The sequence below is a fragment of the Macrobrachium rosenbergii genome, chromosome 10, assembly GCF_040412425.1.
Source record: "Macrobrachium rosenbergii isolate ZJJX-2024 chromosome 10, ASM4041242v1, whole genome shotgun sequence".
Lineage (NCBI taxonomy): Eukaryota > Metazoa > Arthropoda > Malacostraca > Decapoda > Palaemonidae > Macrobrachium > Macrobrachium rosenbergii.
Genome location: NC_089750.1, coordinates 64,344,707 through 64,364,618, shown reverse-complemented (window position 1 = coordinate 64,364,618; position 19,912 = coordinate 64,344,707). Strand labels below are relative to the sequence as shown.

General features: G+C 38.1%; 1 protein-coding gene across 4 annotated transcripts in view; it reads left to right on the top strand.

Moving 5' to 3' along the window:
• The window catches only part of LOC136842716 (uncharacterized), a 276,871-nt gene that overhangs the window by 29,369 nt on the left and 227,590 nt on the right, over nt 1-19,912 (top strand). The window contains exons 1-2 of one of the 4 annotated variants that reach the window (XM_067110424.1): nt 139-400; nt 528-836. The exons of 1 other annotated variant lie outside the window; for it this stretch is intronic. The gene's annotated coding sequence lies outside the window, so the exon portion shown is untranslated. Of the gene's footprint in view, nt 1-132; nt 837-19,912 lie in introns of those variants that run through there. 2 more of the 4 variants (XM_067110427.1, XM_067110423.1) reach the window with 2 other exon arrangements.

Genomic DNA, 19,912 nt, shown 5'->3' with positions numbered 1-19,912 from the left:
CGGAGGAGAGAAAGAGACTGGAGTTTTCCACCCGTGCGGACATTGGTGCCAAACTAGCTCCCTCCCGCCCTCCCTCCCGCGCTGGGTCTGACGAAAAAGAGCCACTACTGATTTCGACCCTGCCAAACCCTTTTTACGATAAGCAGGCGAAGAAAATCAATCGCTTATAATTTCCGGCGGCGGGAAATCCAAGATTTAAGTGACATGTGGCATCCTCGGAGTAGCAGAAGCAACTCTAGGGTTCGGTTGTCTCCTCCCCCTCTCCCCCAGGCGTTAGGCTGAGGGGGCGAGAGAGAAAGAGAGAGAGAGAGAGAGTGTGTGTGAGAGGGCTCGCGAACGAGCAAGAGAGAAAAGCAGCCAGCCAGCAGCAGCAGTTGTTGTCCTGACCTTACTGTAGTTGGTGGGGAGAGAGACTCTACAGCTCAGCCAACGACAGATACTTGAATACACACATACTCACACACACACATACACACTACCTGTTGGACGTATACAGAGATCTAGTTTCAATACCTGTTTCTTTCTAGGGGAAGAGATTATATTTAAAGAAAAAAGTGGTGTTGTGTCGTAGGTAAAGCATATTTAACAAGTGAAGGCGGTGTTCTAAGCATAAGGTTGTGAAATAAATTTATATATGAAAATGTGGTTGTAATGAGTTTGCGGAAAGAAGTGATTTTATACTAGGATTATTTTTCACTGAGGGAAAAAAAAAGGCTGATTTGACGGTAATCCAAGTCCACGAACAGCAGTGTAATGTTTTTGGACTGATTTCACCGTAGTTCTGTTTGTCAGCTGACGACGAGGAGGCTCTTGCGCGCACGCATTCATCCTATCATGTGAGTGCACATATACTTCCGTTGGTCGAAGCCAGAATTCTGGTGACGTTTCTGTGCTTTGTTTGTCTTGAGACATGTCTGTTTACTTTACTCAGCATGTATATATATATATATATATATATATATATATATATATATATATATATATATATATATATATATATATATATATATATATATTTATATGAGAGAGAGAGAGAGAGAAAGAGAGAGAATGTTAAGGAGGGTGATAAGTAAGGTTGGTGAGAAATATTCTCGTCCTTTAAACGATGTATTAATATATTTAAACATTTAGCTAGTGTTGCCTAGATCATCATAACTTGCGCTGCGTATATAATAATAACATGTGTACACACACACACACACACACACACACACACACACACACACACACACACACACACACACACACACACGGGCGATACATCCGTGAGTATATGCACCCGCTCACGGTTAGGGCGTAGCAACCTCTCGGGCCACTGGGTCAACTTCTGAAGTTGTTGTCTGCAGTTATAATTATCTCAGTCGTCCAGTTGTCACCAAGAAGTCAGCTTCCCAACAATGCAGTGAGGGAACGTTCCTAATAACACACAATTCCAGCAGAGCACATTCGGGGAAACTTAGCTAGAAGATTGAATAGCTCTAGGCCTAGGCTCATTACACATTCAATTTCGTACGAAGGGAGAAGACTTAACTTGTAAGATCTTGCTAGATTAACTTCCATTGTTTTTAACTGAGTAAATACCCCAAAAACCCTTGTAACCACATAACCACACATGTTACCAGATTGACCATTGTTCTTTATTCGAGGTTCCGTATCATTATGTGATTAATCCACTGAAATATGCGAATATTGTGTAAACACATAAGTAGGTATCTAGCTTGTTCCTTTTACTAGTTGCTAACCGAAGAAAGAGGCCAATAAATTTTAGTTTTTAAGCTATTGAATGTATAAGAAGTGTATTATTATCGGTTGACACACAGGGATCTGTATATTAACAACGACATTGTAAATGTAATGAACATTCAAGAATAGGACGACTTTTGTTATATTTTAAATCAAGCTAACCATAATGTAATTCAAGTCGAACTAAAAGAGGGAAGAACGAGTCTTGCCGTTAGCCTGTTATGTTAGGCCTACTCTTGGTAGTTTTAAATCCCCATTCTTCAGTTTTAAGAAAGAATTATGCAGACCTGCTTATTTAAGACACAAGTCTAACAGAATCCTAGGAGCCGTGACCTGATGTAGTCAGTGTATGGTTATTTTCTTATCAAATGCGTTTTTCGTCCCAAGAAGTAGGCCAATTTGTTAATTAAGTTTCCACATCCCCAAGTTGCTTTTTCGATTATAATGTATTAATGCTTGTTATGTGGTAAAGATTCAGGTTTGGGTTTTGTTTTAAACATCCTTATTTCAAAACATGTTCAGTTGAAAGTAGTGGAGCAGCAGTAACGAGAATATCAAATCCGGAAATGTAAGATATTTTATTTATATCCGCCCTAACTTTCTACATACCGTAGCATGTCACCCTGACTCATTCTGCTTATACTTAATGACGCTCTCGAAGAAGGAACATTTCTGCATTTAATTTCCTGAGGTTTAAGTCGGTTGGTTCTTTTAAATGGAGATGCCAAACGCTCCCAGACACTTCGATGCTAGCCACACCCATGTAGTAGCACTTTTTCTTGTAGCAATAGGGAATTGCATCCTGTGTTATGAGCGTTGCTTGTGACGTCACGGGATGCAGTTACTGTCGAGTTGTTGTCATCGAAGCCACGTGCACGTGTTTTGCTAACTTAACAAGCTCAAGGCTGTTGATATCTTGTGGAGTCGGTGTCTCTAAAACGGCATTTCCTTTATGAACAGTCCACAGTCTTACTAACTTGTAAGATAACAATAGAAGGAAAAGTTTAAATTATAATAGGGTCTTCCTTTCGGCGCCAGTAATCATCAAGCAATATAAGTATTGCATCCTGCTTTTTTATAATCAAGTAGTAATTATTTTTAACAGCTGGACATTTATTATAGTCTATGACGTTTCAGATTTGCCTGTGGACCCCTTTGGGTGTTGAGTAATATCGTATGTCTGATTCATGCTGCCTCCAGGCCGTGCAAGATAAATGTTGGAGGATGAATCAGCTAAGGGCAAGTCTGATTGCTCTGAATGCTCGCTGCCAAAGTTTGCCTCTCTCTCTCTCTCTCTCTCTCTCTCTCTCTCTCTCTCTCTCTCTCTCTCTCTCTCTCTCTCTCAGTAAGTTAGCGTTGGTCAGCGTGAATTTTGAATTTTTATATATATAATTTTTTTTTCTTGTCAATTGTTCTGCCAACACTAATGGTCTGTGTCAGTAAGTTAGTGTTGGCCAGCGTGAATTTTGAATTAGGTATATAATTTTTTAAAATTGTTCAGCCAACACTATTTGCCGCCTTTGAGCAAGAGCCCGGGCTGGCATAAGGATGGTCTGATTAGCCCCATCTACCACCGCTGTATTTTAAACTCATTGTATCGTTAATGAATTTTATTCTAACAGACAGACATAGCATTGCAAACGGTGTTGGTATATAGATTCTACGGGTCACATTCTCCAGATGGCTGTGTGAATCACATATAAATGATTTATTTACACCGGTTATGCTCACATTTATCATTGCAACATTGTTTCCACATAGCCTACACGCGCGCCACACTTGGCTTGGTAGGCTAAGCGCAGTGACTGCCATAAATTTTATCATAAACATTGTTGAGAGAGAGAGAGAGAGAGAGAGAGAGAGAGAGAGAGAGAGAGAGAGAGAGAGAGAGAGAGACTATTATTACCAGAGAGTTACATACACAACAGTAACATTCAATTTTACGATCGTTTACGAGGAAAGCGTTCTACCTAGAATCAGACCCACTAACCTAACGGGGCATTCAACCTTTAGTTCTCTCTTTGGGAAGTAAAGGTTTCTTTTTTCTTTCTTATGCACGGTTGGATGCGCCAGGAGGCTTTTGTTTGTTAGTATGTATCTTAGTGTAGGTAAAGCAAGTGAGGGTGTGTGCAAGAGATTGGGAACAACCTTTGTGTTTCCACAGTAGCCAAATTGGGAATTTTTAGTGATTGTTGACCCAACTCTCCTTTACGGCAGTGAAGTGAGGCTGCTGAATAGCAATGGAAGTTCGGAGCTGTTGAGACGAATTTTTTGCGTAATATACGTGGCGTATGAACTACTGATAATATGAGAAATGAGGACATACGCTTAACAAAAAGTTAAAATAGGTGAAAGTTAAAATAGGTGAAAATAGGGATGCGAGTGCCGTGAGATGGTATGCTCGTGTGGAAAAGGAGTAAATGACTATATATTTTAGTAAAGAAGTGCTTGATTCGGAAGCGCTAGGTGGGAGGAAGCTGAAGATCTTGAGATTCCTTGATAAAAAGGAAAGACTTTGATATTCCGGAAGCATGAGTGTGCATGGAAGGCGGCGGTGAATGGCACAATCTGTGTGTTGTGGCGAATGTTGCGGAATTTTGGTTAGCTTAAGGAATTCACCCAAGATTTAACTGCCGAAGTATAAGTGTGGTTTTGTCACTGTCTTTTTTCCAGTGAAGCCACCCCCATATCAGGGGAGATGATTATATATATATATATATATATATATATATATATATATATATATATATATATATATATATATATATATATATATATATATAATATAATATATATAACTTTATACTGTATATGTATGCATATGTAGGTAAATTATATGTATATATATTATAATTATATATATATACATATATAAATTTTATATTATATATATATATATATATATATATATATATATATATATATATATATATAATTAAAATATCTGCACCCATGTACACACGCAGCCATTTAAGTACACTCCAAAATCTACCTGTGTGCATGAAGCTGCTGCTGCTGCTGCTGCTGCTGCTGCTGCTAGTATCCATACATGCAAGCACAGCATGCACGTTGAAATCATTTTAAAGGCGCACTGTTGTATCGCAATCATAAGCGTAGCCTTTCCATGGATTGGGGAAGCTGTCTCCTTGGGCTTGGGGAGTTTACTTAACCTACAGTTCATCGATTGATTTGAGAGGGGAAAGGTGGCATTACGAGCGACTTTGGTCATGTAGGGTAAAGTAGGGGGTCACGGCATCTCCCTCCCCCCCCCCCTTTTCCTCTCCTCTTTTTTTTCCCCTCCCTGGTTAACCGATCTGCCACCCGTAACGTTTTATTCAAAATACAGAACGGTTATAAATCATGACTATGGATTAGTCCGTAGGGGGGCAGTGCCGTCAGTGCAACTCATGCGGTGCACTGAGGCATTACTTGAGGTTCTTTGCAGCGTCCCTTCGGCCCATAGCTGCAACCCCTTTCATTCTTTTTACTCTACCTCCGTTCATATTCTCTTTCTTCCGTCTTACTTTCCATCCTCTCCTAATTGAATTATAGTGCAACTGCGAGGTTTTCCTCCTGTTAAACTTTTCAAGCCTTTTTACTGTCAGTTTCAGTGTCAGATGCTGAATGACCTTATGCGTCCCAGTGCTTGGCCTTTAGCTTAAATTCTATATTCTATTCTATGGCTATGGATTATGAATCGGCACTAAAAAGGATATTAGTAAGTGGTTTTCAAGTTGTAATGAGTTTATTTAGCCGTTGACAATGTCACCCGAATTTTTCCCTTAATTACATTTTCGTCAGCCCTTAACGTACCATTTGGGAACGCATTTGTTAACCCCTGTGGGTTGGCGCCCCCTAGGTTGAGAGCTACTGATCTACAGCTGATTGGAAACCTCTCTTTCTGCTTAAACCTGAAAATATCTTCGGTAGTAATAAGAATTATCTTGGTTCCAGTCAGTGCAATCCAAATGTTTACATTTGAGAGCTAATTCGGGAATGCAATTGATGTTTATACTCGAGAACAAAATTTTTATGCATGTGCTCTGGCGCACGCGCCCACCATATGAATACATATATACATATATATAAATCTATATATATATAATATATACATATTACATGTATATATATATATATATATATATATATATATATAATGCACATTGTAGCATTCATGAGCGTATATACCTTTTACAAATATAAACTGGAGGCATCCGCAGCATGCGAAACACAATGCAAGGGACGATACCATGAGTATCGTGGAGGAATGCGAACTACAAAGGAATTTATGCGCAACGGATACATTAGCGAATATCTCTCTCTCTCTCTCTCTCTCTCTCTCTCTCTCTCTCTCTCTCTCTCTCTCTCTCTCTCTCTCACAGCGCATTCCTCCTCATACCATTCATGCTTAAGAATTCCTGCTAGTCTTACCTATGAAATATCTGTCATATGCTTTCACGAGCCTTGCAGGCTGTCTCTCTCAGATGTTATCATGTGATTCTAACCTTCTAATCCACTTAATCTTTCTTTTACTTTTTTATATATTGTGTACTTTGCTTGGCAACCTCCTTGCTGTTAACCCAGGCCTGAAGAAGATGGTGGGGGGGAGGACAGGGAGTTAAACATCCCTTCCCCACCCCACCCCACCCCCATCACCAGATAATCGGTAGACCTGTGTACTCATGCATGTTAAAGCCGGAATCACGGGAGACCGTTTTCTCGCATACTTAGCATCTCTGGGTTTTATCACACGAGATCAACTTTCTTCTTTTTGTACTAATTCCCATATATTTATGGTACGATTGAAGTTGCTCCTAAGATACTGTGAACGTGAAATAGTCGAGAATGTTACATTGAAGTATCTCATGTTCGTGCTTATATTACACCACATTAAAGATGATGCTTTAACTGAAGTTTTAAAAGGAGTAAAATATACTGGTCACACAGTACGAAGTTCGGTTGCAAGATGCTAAAAAAAAAAAAAAGTCAGGTAACATTGGTGTGTGACATCTTCATTTGCACGCACCGCCTTCTCCCCACATAAATCATGAAGAATAGAGCTGGGCAGAAAGAATTCTTAGAGTATTACTTTGTCTCCGTGACTTAATCAAGATCCACCTTATACCTGGAGCAGCCAACGTGACAAAAAATGAAAGATGACAGCTCACCTTCATATGTCGTTATAAGCGGGATTAGATGTGACCGTGATTTGACCAATGTGATTTATTTTTTTTCCCCACTTTGTCTGCGGGATTTTATGGGGAAAATGTGCTAAGAAATGACAGGGAATTGGGGTGAGATTGGAAGGTAGTGGTAAGGAGGTAGAGACAGGGGTTGTGATGCATTCAGTGTTGGGTAACTGCGATTGAAGAGGGTGACAAATGATGTACTTCTGTTTATTTATATATTTATTCATCCATTCATTTATTTGTTTTTATATTTGTAGAGTACGTTACAAATTTCGCAGTATCTTTGTGTTGATTTTCCTTCAGTGTACTCGTATTTTATACTAAAATTTATAAAAGTATTACAAAAAAAATGTCATGATAAAGGTAAGTGACATTAATCGATAACTGGAAACCAGAGCGGTTACAATGCAAAGCTTGGTCATTCTACCGATGTTCTATCTTTATTGCGAAATCCAATGAGACAGGAACCCAATAGCCTTATCTAGCCCAGGCCCCCAGGAAAGTAAGGAGGGATGGAATATTAGTTACGGAAAACAGGGAAGAGAATAGGAAATTGAGGGAAGATATTTCCAAAGAGGGAACAGCAGAGGAATGAGGTACCTGTAAATAGATCAGTACAATAAAGGGAAAGAAAATTTTAAGAGCAAAGATATTAATGATTTGCTGTTAAAATAAAAAAAGGCTTAATCCATCTCGAGCTCATGAAATTCGAAGGAACAAAATTGGATTTTGCAATTGCAAACACCTCACTTTAAAAAAGGCGGGAAGATGAACCAAGTGTCGCGAATCAGTGACATCTCTCCCTGCGTCTAATATATTTGCTTATCAGCTTGTTCCCTCATTTCGATTAAGATTTTCCGTCGTTTAATCTACATTTTCCCAGTTCACTCCCTTAGCTGTTATTCCTCTTTACTGCGCAGATTTTTCACCCCTTTTCCTGCCCAAATATCGGTCTAGATTTTAATAGCGAATCGAGCGGGCAAGTCTAATGTAAGTCTAGGGACTTTATATGTGTTTGTGTGTGTGAGTGTTTTTTTTTATAACTGCTTATTACAACGAAGAAGCCGACAGAGACCCCAAACCTCCGCCAACACCACGTAGAAATAAAAAAAAAATCATAGCTTCACATCCGAATCCATATCCGCTCCAAAATCTAATCAACTTTTGCTTGGTTTGCAGCTTCCAACCTTCCTCACAGAATTTCTTTTATATCCATCACTAACTTGTAGGGATATTTTGCCCAGAGAAAGATAACTGATGATTCCTTGCACTACATTCAATTTCGTTAGCAGGATGATGGTAACCATAAAACACACACACACACACACACACACACACACACACACACACATATATATATATATATATATATATATATATATATATATATATATATATATATATATATATATATATATATATATATATATATATTTACTGTGTTCACGCGAGAGTGGCGATTGCAGAATTTCCTCTTCAAGCGGTGTTTAAACACACTGAGGGGTTCCCAGCCTCCATTTTTTTTTTTTTTTTTTTTTTTTTTTTTTGTTATAAATGGTCTCCTGAGTAATCAGATGCTCAATCGGTGCTCATTCATCTGTCACCAAAACATATATTGGTCATAAATGAAGACTTAATACGAGATAACAGGGCGCTGCAATGAGTGAAACTAGTAGGTTTAAAACGTAACGACTTTTTGCTGATAATCATCAAATTCAGCAATATCATAACTCTCTTTCTCTCTTTCATGTGGTGCACTGTAGGGATTACTTAAGGTTCTTTGCAGCGTGTTTTCGGCCCCTAGCTGCAGCCCCTTTCGTTCCCTTTACTGTACCTCCGTTCATATTCTCTTTCTTCCACCTTACTTTCCACTCTCTCCTTACAATTGATTCATAGTGCAACTGCGAGGTTTTCCTCCCGTTACATCTTTCAAACCTTTTACTGTCAAGTTTCCGTTTCAGCGCTGAATGACCTCATAGGTCCCAGTGCTTGGCCTTTGGCTTAAATTCTATATTCATTCAATTCAATTCTCTTTCTCTCAGGAAACACAGCAAACATGAATAACTTTTCGTCAGCCATCTAAATACATTCAGATAAACTCGTAGATGAGAATCAATTAATTTAACCCCATGTATTCTGTGCTTCTTTTTGTATTAGCGCTAGCTCCTTTGAATGATTTTATTTTTAGGTCTGACTACCTGTAATTGTCATATTTGTTCATGTCTATATTTTGATAACGATATTTCTATGATTGTATTAAGTTCTATCTAGTTTTAGCAGTGTGGTCATTATTTCGTCCAGTGTTTATTGTACCGAGTTCCCGCAAACATTCCACAGCATCTTTTGTTTAGTGTCTTGTGACGGTTGCAAGACATTGGACAGTGGCAGTCAAAAAGCTTGAGGACTGGTTGTAAACTTGCTTGATAAAATGTCGGAAATGCCGTTTGCCTCTGGCGGTGCCACACGACCATATTTACTTTCGACTCTAGCTACCTGCTGCCAAACTCCCCCGCCCGTAATGTACATATTTTTATTGCTGTGACAGAATTGAAGTCTCTGACGAACTCGTGCGACTTCTAAACAGTGTTGAAAAATATGGGCTGCTTAGTGCAAGGTTCGTACACGAAGAGAGAAAATACCATAAAACATTTTTCATTACTCTCTCTGTTAGTCATAAACATGCAAACCATGTTATTATGGTTTGCATTATTTAGATATCCCCCATTAATTAATGTTTGTATAGGCATGTCTTTTTATTGCGTTCCATAACTATGTATATCAGTATCGAAACCCCTTTATTCTATGATAGGTTTAGATCGTCAACTTCCTCCATTTACCTGTTCATATGAATCTTTCTAGTACTTCATGAATATAGAGAGAGCAATCTTATTCTAACTGACCTCAAGTTTTGCTTTTTAGCCGCTCTGTCAATCGTCTACTCAGTAAGTTTTGAAACCTGTTACACTTGTGTCATGTTTTCAGTAGTGTTGAACTGAAGGGACAGTTAACAGAATTTTCATGTTTTCTTTGCTGAATCAGCAATCTTCGGCCGAGGCGAGTACACAAATTTTAATTAAATAGAAGAGATCTAAACTAAAAGAAAGTTGAATTGAGATGAAAATTCAAGTGATGCAGACTTTGCAAACCAAACCTACTGAGTTTGCAAACTCAAGTAAGAATCATTACGTAACATCTCTGTCGACTTTTTGCTTAAAAAGTCTGACAAGCTTCGTTTCGTGTGTTCCAAGAATAAGGTATTGCAACAGCTTAAATGCGAAGTCCACAGACTTTAGCTTCGTCGAACAGATTAAGAAGTTGAGTTTATTTTCTGTAAAGTCCGTCTGAGGAGGTATGACATTTGTTTATAGATTATCCTGTACAAAGTTATCTTTGACCGTTACTCGGAAAGTGAAGTCAATAATAAGCAATTAAAGTCCCTTGATCTTGATTTTTGTATCTCTACTTACTCCCCGGGGGGGGGGGATAGTGCCATCAGTGCGCTTACTTCTTGCTATCCACCTTCTAACAATTACTTGGTAGTGCATCTGCGAGGTTTTCCTCCTGTTACATCTTTGTAACCTTTAAACCTCAGTTTTCCCTTCTAGGCCTGAATGACCTCGTAGGTCCCAACGCTTGGCCTTTGGCCTGAACTCTATATTCCATTCCATTCCATTTCATTCCATTCTACTTACCCACGTATGCCTATTACACAGTGAATTATCAGATCATTGAACCGTACCCCCACTTTTAATCCTGGGGTGGAAATTGTAATTATAATGAATCATTAGCGCCATAATGAAGGTATATTATAATGACCTCGTTAACTGGGCACTGAATAAGAATGGTTATAAAAAGGATTTAAATTACTGGGTAATAAATGGCGAGCTTAATTTTTATTCAGTTGTAATAAATTGCAGTTAGCCTAATCGTGAACCTTAGGTTTAGAAGCCCTGACATAGGCCGTTGTTACTTGTAACAGATTTTAGAGGCAGCGTTAATTTTAGATGCTGGTAACCATCAGGCTTAGTTATAAATCGCCCTTTACAAGCAAAACGAACCTTGCGTGTCTTAAATAATACTGGTGGCCACATTTTACGGTTTTGTGGTCTGTATGAACTTTATATGAGGGCTTTTCCACCCAAAATTAACTTTTGAGTTCGAGTATATTCACTTTTTGCAGCTTGTGGTTTTCTTCGGGTCGATGACCACTATTACTTTAATACCAATTCGGGTTATCATTTTTACCGTTTTAAGCTTTTTATTTTTGATTGGTTGGGTTGTCGGGGGAGGGGGGGGGGAAGGCTAGTTTAGGGCTTGTATTTGGTTGCCCTTTCCATTGTCCTTTCATTTAAAGAAAAGAAAAGCAATCATTACCCTCCTCTTTCGTTTTACGCTCCGCAGTGTGTTTTATTAGCTCTGTTAACTCCCTCATCATTCTTTCTGTTTCGTTGGGAACGTTATGTCAATAAAGGGGCCACGATGCAGAGGGGAAATGATTGCAACCTCTCTCTCTCTTTCGTATCGGTGTTTGCTTAATAGGAGATTAGTTTGAACTTCAGATTAATGTTTTACTGTTGTATTGACCTACACCTGCTGCATATGCCTATATGTGTAGACCTACACCCGATGCACAGGCCTGTATGTGTAGACCTACACCCGATGCATAGGCCTATATGTTTATACCTACACCCGATGCATAGGCCAGCATGCGTAGACCTACACCCGATGCTTCGGCTTGTGTGTGTCTACCTACACCCGATGCATAGGCCTATATGCGTAGACCTACACCCGATGCATGGACCTGTATGTTTAGACCTACACCCGATGCATAGGCCAGTATGTGTAGACCTACACCCGATGCTTCGGCTTATGTGTGTCTACCTACACCTGATGCATAGGCCTATATGCGTAGACCTAAACCCGATGCATAGGCCTTTATGTATAGACCTACACGCGTTGCATAGGCCTTATGTGTATACCTACACCCGATGCATAGGCCTATATGTATAGACCTACACCCGATGCATAGGCCAGTTTGCTCAGACCTACACCCGGAGCATAGGCCTTTATGTATAGACCTATACCCGATGCATAGGCCTATATGTGTAGACCTACAATCGATGCCTAGGCCTATATGTGCAAACAGGTGAAAGTTAAGCAATCTTAGTTTAACCAGACCACTGAGCTGATTAACAGCTCTCCTAGGGCAGGTGAGTTACTGGCTGTTATCTACAGACGACTTTTATATCAGTCCGCTCAGGAAATGGACTTTCGTCACTGCGACGGATGATGAAGAGCATTTAAACACCCTCTCCCTCTCTTTCTCTGTAGCACTCTTCCAAACGGATATGTCTTATGAGAACTTTTTACGCCAAAGAGGCAATTTTTTTTACGCCAACGTAAGATTTCATTAAAGGAAACACGGTAATGTAAATTACGTAAATACGATTGTTTGACATATTTAAAGTAAATTAAATTTTTTGTGAATAATGAGATTTACTGAAAAAGAAACATGCTTGAATCTTCATCTAAATAGAACCTAGTTTTCCATTTTTCTTTTCTCGTATTCCCATGAAGCCTGAGCTAGGTAAAGACACTGAATTTCACTCCCCTAGATCTTTGCATTAAGAGAAATTCAGATAGGCCTAGATTTCCCGCAGTCTTAGGCCGTATCATCACGCGTGACCTCTCCTAAATAAGTGATTTTTTGCGTCACCTAATTAAAAGCTGATTAATAATAGATCGTTTTACGCTATCATTAGTACGAGCCGCCTCTTATTCTCCCCAGCCACGCATTTAATTATGACCCCCCTCTCTCTCTCTCTCTCTCTCTCTCTCTCTCTCTCTCTCTCTCTCTCTCTCTCTCTCTCTCTATTTATAGAGTATATATATATATTTATATATATATATATTGTATAAATATACATGTGTATGCATATATATACACATTTCAATACCGTAATGCAATTCTCCAGTCGGGGGATTTTCATGCGAATCTGTTACCCTTTCCTTCGTAATTGGTGCTCATGCTAAATATATATATATATATATATATATATATATATATATATATATATATATATATATATATATATATATATATATATATATATATATATATAATATATATATATATATATATATATATATATATATATATATATATATATATATATATATACAGTATATGGATATATGTACCTGTGTTTGTGTGGGTATATATCGAATCGTTTATATGTATATTGTGCAGTACATGAATATACTGTAGATGTGCATCTTGAATGTGAATAAATTTACATATGTATTCGTACATAATTGTCACCCTGCACCTTTACACAGAGAGAGAGAGAGAGAGAGAGAGAGAGAGAGAGAGAGAGAGAGAGAGAGAGAGAGAGGAGAGAGAGAGAGAGAGAGAAATAATATCTCGGGTAAAAATACAAAACTGTGAAGTTCTGAATTTTTTTCTAATTCCGCAGTGTGCCTTGTTTCCTTGAGAGCATAACTTCAGTTGTAAGTGCGATGCTGTAAGTAATTAGAAGTAAATGCTTAGTAATACGTAAGAGGATATAAGTAGGTTTTAGATGAATAATTAGAATTTTACAAGTTAATGTATTTATTAATGCGAGGCTTCAAGTGAGGGTCTAAGTGGTTATTAATAGGCTTGAACTCAGCGGTTATTAATTAGTGGTTATAAACGTGATGGTATGATTTTCGAAGTGCATCCACTTTGTTGTACATATATATATATATATATATATATATATATATATATATATATATATATATATATATATACATATACATATACATACATAATTATATATATATGTACATATATGTATATATGCATTAATATGTATATATATATATATATATATATATATATATATATATATATATATATATTACAGAACTCTACGTAAATTAGAAGATAAAGTTTCCAGATACCTTTCATCTTTTTTTTTTTTTTTCAGGAAACTTCAGAGTAAAAAATTTTGAAGAAAAATGTCGTCGTTAAGGAAATTGTAAATTTACTTGAAAATCTAATTTCACGGTTTCTTTTATCAAGTCTAATGGATCGTTAGCGGGGTCATTTAGTTCTCATGAGCGTGAGAGAGAGAGAGAGAGAGAGAGAGAGAGAGAGAGAGAGAGAGAGAGAGAGAGAGAGAGAGAGAGAATCACACTGACACTCTGGGGCATTTTCTATCATAGATGGACGCGGAAACAGAGAGAGAGAGAGAGAGAGAGACACACACACACACACACACACAGAGAGAGAGAGAGAGAGAGAGAGAGAGAGAGAGAGAGAGAGAGAGAGAGAGAGAGAGAGAGAGAGAGAGAGAGAGAGAAAGTGGGGGGGAAGATAAACTGGCATTCTGGGTTCATATTCTATCTTGGAAGAATGCGGAAATGAGAGAGAGAGAGAGAGAAAGAAGAGGAGTTACTCTGACACTCTCGGTTGCATATTTTATCATTGAAGAATGTGGAAATGAGAGAGAGAGAGAGAGAGAGAGAGAGAGAGAGAGAGAGAGAGAGAGAGGTGCTGAAAGAGGGAATTACACTGACATTCTGGGTGGCATTTCTATCATTGAATGTTGCGCAAACACACACACACACACACACACACACACACACACACACACACACACACACACACACACAGAGAGAGAGAGAGAGAGAGAGAGAGAGAGAGAGAGAGAGAGAGAGAGAGAGAGTTTTCGTGAATAGAACCAGTAAACAGCATAATGAGGTCATGTCTGCCGCGCCCCGTCGCTAACATAACTTGCTTAAATGCCACCCTTATTTTTTGTTCCAGAATTTTTTCTCTCTCTTTATGTGACCAAATGGCCATTCCCGTTAGTTTAAACGAACCTTAATAACATCCTTGTTTTGGGACAATTCGGCTGAAATTTCGTTCTGTCAAAATGTGTCCCTGATTAGCATAATTCGCCATTAATTTTCTCCGTGGAAAAGGTCAATGTGGCCTGGTGGTCCTTTGTTTTTGTTGATGTGGCTGTTGCTTCCCCTTGTTTTTGTTGTTGTGGTTGTACCTTAGCCGCGTTATTGGTGATCTCTTATTTTATTTTTTAATTTTTTCTTCTATTTGAATTCTTTTCCTTTTTAGCTTTCTGTAAAAGAAACTATTGCGCCGGCTTTGTCTGTCCGTCCGCACTTTGTTCTGTCCGCACTTTTTCTGTCTGCCCTCAGATCTTAACAACTAATGAGGCTCGCAGGCTGCAAATTGGTATGTTGATCATCCACCCTCCAATCACCAAACATACCAAATTGCACCCCTAGGTCACCATCGGGCCGTGGTTAAAGTTTCAAGGACCGCGGCTCATAAGGCATTATACCGAGACCACCGAAAGATAGATCTATTTTCGGTGGCCTTGATTATACGCTGTAGCGGCTGTACAGAAAACTCGATTGGGCCGAAGAAACTTCGGCGCGTTTTTTACTTGTTTATGTTAAGGCTGATGGCACTAGCAGTCCAATGCTGTTATCTAGCCCAGACATAAAAAAATAAAAAAAAATTTCAAACTTAAGGATGCAATACACCTGTCAATTACACCTGTCTCTTACACCTGTCCCCTACACCTGTCTCTCTGACCACAAGATCTCCCAAAAGTTACCGATGTGGTTCAGTGATAGTTTGCGAAGGGGTGTGTGTCCGGCCCTGGGTGGTGGGGGGAGGGTGAGTTGTAGAAAGCTTTGTTTCCTGAAATAATTTATTCGAATATAAAATAGGATGTGGATCCTTGATGAGATTTCTGGTGGGCGGAGGTATGCGCTCTCTTAGTGCCTTTTGTTTCACAGTTTTGTTGCTGCCATCGAAGTTAGTGAGAGGTTATATCCTTTGGTTATAACATACATCCAGTAACGCTCAGACATGACTGAAATGATACATGTCAGATGAATTCATAAATGACCTTGTAATATTTAATTTAGAATCACTTCTAAGCAGATGTTTCTAGTGTATTCAAATGAATTTTTTTTAATTAAAATTCTGTTGACTGAGTCTTGCCTTATCCTGCCATTTCTCTCTCTCTCTCTCTCTCTCTCTCTCTCTCTCTCTCTCTCTCTCTCTCTCTCTCTCTCTCTCTCACATACAGATTGACCTTGGGACGGGTATGCTATCTATTTGATGTCCTTGTCATTGTTGTTGTTTGTGGGTTTTGTTGTTTATTCGCAACACTCGGGTGCTTGGGTACGTCTGTTTCTTTCTTTCTTTCTGTTACCTCCTTTTCTTTCCCCCCTCTCTGTTGAGCCGTCTTCCGAATTTGGTTGGCTTCCTCTAGTGACATGCTCTGCCAGATACATAAACAAGCTTGTCCAGTGGCCTGTACACGAAAGGACACTCTTTGCAGATCGGATCCTTCTCTCTCTCTCTCTCTCTCTCTCTCTCTCTCTCTCTCTCTCTCTCTCTCTCTCTCTCTCTCTCTCTTTTCTGCCTCAACGCTTGACACACATTTTGAAGCGGCGCTCGCGCGCGTGCGCACACACACACACACACTCAAAGTGACACCGGTTCTGGTTTTAAATCACTCGTTTAACACATTATGATACCGGTACCTAGTGTACATGATTGGGAGTGAAGTCTTGTGTATGTATGTATGTATGTGTATAGATTATATATATATATATATATATATATATATATATATATATATATATATATATATATATAAAATGTGTGTATTGTGTGTATACATATATATATATGTGTGTGTGTATATATATATATATATATATATATATATATATATATATATATATATATATACATTTCGTATGAACGTGTTGTTTGTTTGCAGTTTGCTAGCTGTCGGTTTCTTCTTGCACTTTGCTTTATAGCTTCTCAGTCTGCTGTAAAACTATGATAAGAGTCGATTTGGGTTTTTAATTGCGGCCCAAGTTACAATATGAGGATCCCACCGCGAAATCGCCTCAGAGCTGTGACGTCACTTGCCAAACAAATAACAAAAATAGTGGAAACTCTTGCAGTGCATACACCTACCAAACCATTCTAAAACGTTTTTATTCTCCAGATCTTGTTATTTGGACGGAATCCCATAATATCTAAAGGTGTTCAGGTTTTTTGTCATTGGATCTGAACACCAGTTTTGTGAGAACTTTCACAAGATCCGAAAAGCAGCTCCAGCGTGCAGTGTCCACGAAAGTCATAAATACTTCTTGATCCGTATCCTGATCCGAGTTCATCTCAAAATTTGAAGAGCTTTGTACATTTACAAATTTTCATCTCAAGCTATCCGTAGCTTTCTAAGTCCTTATGGACCGACATTTACGGGTTAATAAACAACCTCCCTCCGACTGCTGGCTGAGGCAAAAAGTGATAGCAGTGAGAGACTTCAGTGCAGTTGCTGGTACACAGATCAAAGCGGTGACTTGAGAACAAGAACGGTTTTTAAATCGCAGGCTTAATACCAATGACAGATTTGTTCCGCGTCATTGATATGATTTGATTGTTTGTTTGTTTTTTGTTCGTGTTTGGCGAAAAGTATGTTCTTCCTATGAATTGACTTATTTTTTTTATTTTGTAGGTCTTTTTTGTTGTGGAATCTTTCACTGTTAGGTAAGTTACTTTTCGTTTGGAGTAAAGACATTGCATCTTACCGCGTTTATAAAGATAGTTTTTTTTTTTTTTTGCAAGGAAGCGAATATGAATATATATATATATATATATATATATATATATATATATATATATATATATATATATATATATATATATATATATATACATACATACATACATACATACATATCGTACATACATATACATACACACACACACTTTATCATTAATATCTAAAGATTAAGAAGCGGTTGAACACATTTTAGAAAAAAACATCCAAGGGTACTCTAGTTAATACTTAACACAATTGTATGGAAATAGCAGTCATTTTTCCCTTTTAAATGGATATTAGGCAAAACCATATTGTACACTGGAAAGGACTAGTGGGAGGCTAAATCAGTAGTTGTTTATTTTTACGCTAAACTCTCTCTCTCTCTCTCTCTCTCTCTCTCTCTCTCTCTCTCTCTCTCTCTCTCTCTCTCTCTCTCCAGCATCTAGCCGCTTCTTCAGAAATGTTTGTTGCCTCAAGAAGGAGTTATGTGAATTAGCCTTGTACCTGCAAAGAGGACTTTTCTTGTTCCGGACTCGAGAGATGAGTAATGTGCTTTCTTCGGGGTGAGAGAGAGAGAGAGAGAGAGAGAGAGAGAGAGAGAGAGAGAGAGAGAGAGAGAGAGAGAATGTAAACATATCTGTAGGTCGTAAGCCAGTCCACCTAAAGACGAATGAAGACGATAGAATCTTGACGTCACTTGGCTACTGAAAAAAAAAAAAAGTTAACGAGAAAACCTGATAAAGTTAAGACAAGAATTGATTGGTACGTACGACCCCACATGGACTTCTTAGGGTGCGAATGGTTTGGCTTTCACGATAGTCAGTAGCATCTGAGAATAGGTGATATATATATATATATATATATATATATATATATATATATATATATATATATATATATATATATATATATATATCAGTGAGAAAGGATGGTTTAGTTTGCAGATTCTTTAATTTACAAAGTTACAGTTTATCAAGTACTAGCTTTCGAAGACATAAAGTCTCTTCATCAGCTAGCACTTAGTAAATTGTACTTTGTAAATTAAAGAATCTGGAATCTAAACCACCCCATGTCATTGAAGCAATTGCAATAAATGCAGCATTTTTGTACGGGAATTTTTAAAAAATGTAATTCGTATTTGGAAGGATTTGGTTCTGAAATCTGTCAACTGAAAAAATAATGCGATAAATGACGCATCAGCTGCCATTGTTCGATAAGTTTTAAATAACTTAATTTTTAGTTTTCTGAAATGAAAACTATTGTGCCGGCTTTGTCTGTCAGACTGTAATTTTTTTTGTCCGCCCTCAGATCTCAAGAACCACAGAGTCTAGAGAGCTGTAAATTGGTATGTTGATCATCCACCCTCCAGTCATCAAACACCAAATTGCAGCCCTCTAGCCTCAGTAGTTGTTACTTCATTTAAGGTTAAATTTAACCATAATCGTGCTTCTGGCAACGATATAGGATAGGCCACCACCAACCCGTGGTTAAAGTTTCATGGACCGCGGCTCATACAGCATTATACTGAGTCCACCGAAAGATAGATCTATTTTCGGTGGCCTTGATTGTACGATGTACAGAAAACTCGATTGCGCCGAAGAAATTTCGGCGCATTTTTTACTGGTTTACTATGTAAGGAAAGTGATCCATCTCTTTTGTTAAGTATAAGTAGATCACAATTGACACGAAAATATATTAAAAATAAAATCTCATCATATAGCTTATTTGTACTGTTAATATGCAGTTAAGAACGGAGATAACACGACGACGTTCTAATCGATTTGACATCCTTTAATTTTTTGTGTGCATAAGAAGAAAAAAGGGCAGAGAGAAGAAGCCCTGTAAACAGAAGGGGGTAATTGGTCTTAGTGACAACATATCTTAATAGGATCTTCAAACGCTTCGTTTGTTTAGCTTCACTCGTGTTGTCACCAAGGTTTTTTTGTTGTGCATTTGTTTGTTGTTGTTTTTTTCCACCGTCGCCAATGAATTTTGTAGGAGGTTGTGCTTTGAGAAGTATCATGTTTTTGTTTGTTTGCGTTGTTTCTTTTCGCTAGATATTTCAATATACTGAAGGATTTTAGTTCAGTTTTGTATAGCACTGCTTGTTGTGAGTCATGGAAGTGTATGTTTAGGTTTTGACTTGAATATCCGGTGTTTATTTTTATTATCACTTTTGGGAGTAGCCATTATACCAGAATTTTCCCTAATTTCTAAAAAAGAAAAAAAAAATTGATAAGCCAAAACTATGATGGAAAAACACAAACATTTTCAAGCGGATCTTAGAACTGAAGGGAGCAGATGGGTAAAAATATTCGCTTGTAAGGGCTG